The sequence below is a fragment of the Oryx dammah genome, unplaced genomic scaffold (assembly GCF_014754425.2).
Source record: "Oryx dammah isolate SB20612 unplaced genomic scaffold, SCBI_Odam_1.1 HiC_scaffold_23, whole genome shotgun sequence".
In the NCBI taxonomy this organism is placed as follows: Eukaryota; Metazoa; Chordata; class Mammalia; order Artiodactyla; family Bovidae; genus Oryx; species Oryx dammah.
This window is the reverse complement of record NW_024070207.1, coordinates 39440296-39442465: the sequence shown is the minus strand read 5'-3', so window position 1 is coordinate 39442465 and position 2170 is coordinate 39440296.

Here is a 2170-nt window from a genome sequence, read left to right as displayed (position 1 = left end):
AGACTATAGCCCACCAGGCTCCTCTGTCCATGGGATTCTCCAGGCAAGAGTACTGGAGTGGGTTGCCATTTCCTTCTCCAGGGGATCTTCCTGACCCAGGGATTGAACCCAGGTCTCCCGCATTGTAGGCAGACACTTTACCGTCTGAGCCACCAGGGAGGAAGGGGCACTGCCAAAGTCAGCATCCTGACCATGACCTAGCCTTGTCTTCTCTTAACACAGGTTGAAGAAAAAGATAGCAGAAGAGTAGCCACAAAATTACCCCCCAAAGAAACTAAGGCAGCAGAGAACATGCCAGGATTATTAAGTTAGTTGGAAATATCTTTTCACTTTGGAAATACAAGTTACCCCCATGGGTTATTTGATGAGGGGAGAACACCAAGACATGAGTATTGAAGGTCTTTGGGTTGTAAGTTATGATGTGGACCCAGAGGAATGGCACTTGAGGTAGAGCACATAGCTAGCTGCATTCTCTCCTTTCTTTTCGTACTGTTTGTACTCTCCCCACCCAAGAGGAAGTCAGGAATGTTGTGGGAGGCAGGGGCCCTTATTAAGAAAGTAAGGAACTGGGCCACTGTTGTTCCAACTTCAAGAAGAGGGCATTCACTAGAATGTGGTGTCTCCTGGGCCAAAGTCAGGTGCCCTCCCACCCCTGCCTCTGGGGCTGCTATGGAGGGAACCATTAGTTTGAAGTCATTTATTCCAAAGGGCACATCCTAAAGGGGCTGAGTCTAGACCTATACACATGCTACTGTCCAGACGTTAAGAAGAGCACAGTGCTCTTTATAAGAAATAAATTAAACTTATGAAAAGATTTCAAAACTATCCAGGGAAGAGGAAGTGGGGGATCCAAATTAATCCTAAATGTGGAACCCCCGTGGCTCCACTTCTGCCAGCCCCTTCCAGTTTTACCATTACTTTGAGTCATTATTTTCTAATGTTCTTAAAACAGGCTATATGGTGCCCTGTAAAACTCTGTTCCCCACAAGGGAGTCCTGGGGAGTTGGGCTACAGTAAGATTATCTCACAGAATGACACTTGTAGATACCATGTAGATAACACACAATCAGCCCAAGAAATAAATTCCACACATGAACCACATACATTTGAAAGTCCCCAATTGCTGGGAGCCAGGCTAACCTGTAGTTAAAGGATTCGTGGAATTTTCTGTGAGCCTTTCAGGCTTCCAATGGTTCATTCCTCTCAGTGTGTGATGGGAAAATCAGCAGGTGAGAGGGCATTCTGTAATATTTAACCTAAAGGTAAGAGTTTCGCTAACTACTGAATAAATTTATGGAAAGAAACAATATCTTTGCTCTAACTATTTATCTGAAATACCTCAACATTCTAAAGTCCTGGAGAAGATTCTGGTTTGCATGTCATAGGGGCTGGCTGGACACTTAGAAGAGAGGTAGTAGACACAATTTGGGCATGGGAAGGAGGCTGGCCTGGAAAAGTTATTCCTTCAAACCTGAGATTCTGTGAAAACTAGAGTGCAAATCCATTTCCTAAAGGAAACTGTACTTTTAGAAGTACACAATTATAGAGATGGAGAACAAATTAATGGTTACCAGACATTAGGGAACCCACTCCAGTGTTCTTGCCTGGAGAATCCCAGGGACTGGGGAGCCTGGTGGGCTGCCATCTATGGGGTCGCACAGAGTCGGACACAACTGAAGCGACTCAGCAGCAGCAGCAGCAGCAGCAATTAGGGATGGTGGAGGGTGACAGGGTTGGTGTGACTATAAAGATCTTTGTCGTGACAGAATAGTTCTGTGTCTTGATTGTGGTGGTGGCTCCATGAATCTATACATGTAATAAAAGAGCATAGAATTATACATAGACATTGTACCTATGTCAATTTTCTGGCCTTTATATGAAACTATAATTATGTGCGATGTAATCATTGGGGGAGGCTGGGTGAAGGGCAACTTCCTATAATTATTTCAAAATAAAAAAGTTAACAAACATCAAGCACAATCCTGCATTTCTTTTAAGTACCCTACAAAACCCTTCGTTTATCCAATTTTTCTTTTAAGAGAACCCCACCCCCACACAACATAATTCCTTGGTTGTTGAGGATTAGAACTACAGACTTAGGAACAAACTTTTCCTTTTCCATCTTAGTTTCTTCATTGGGGAAAAAAATGTCAGAATGCATGTGGCCTTT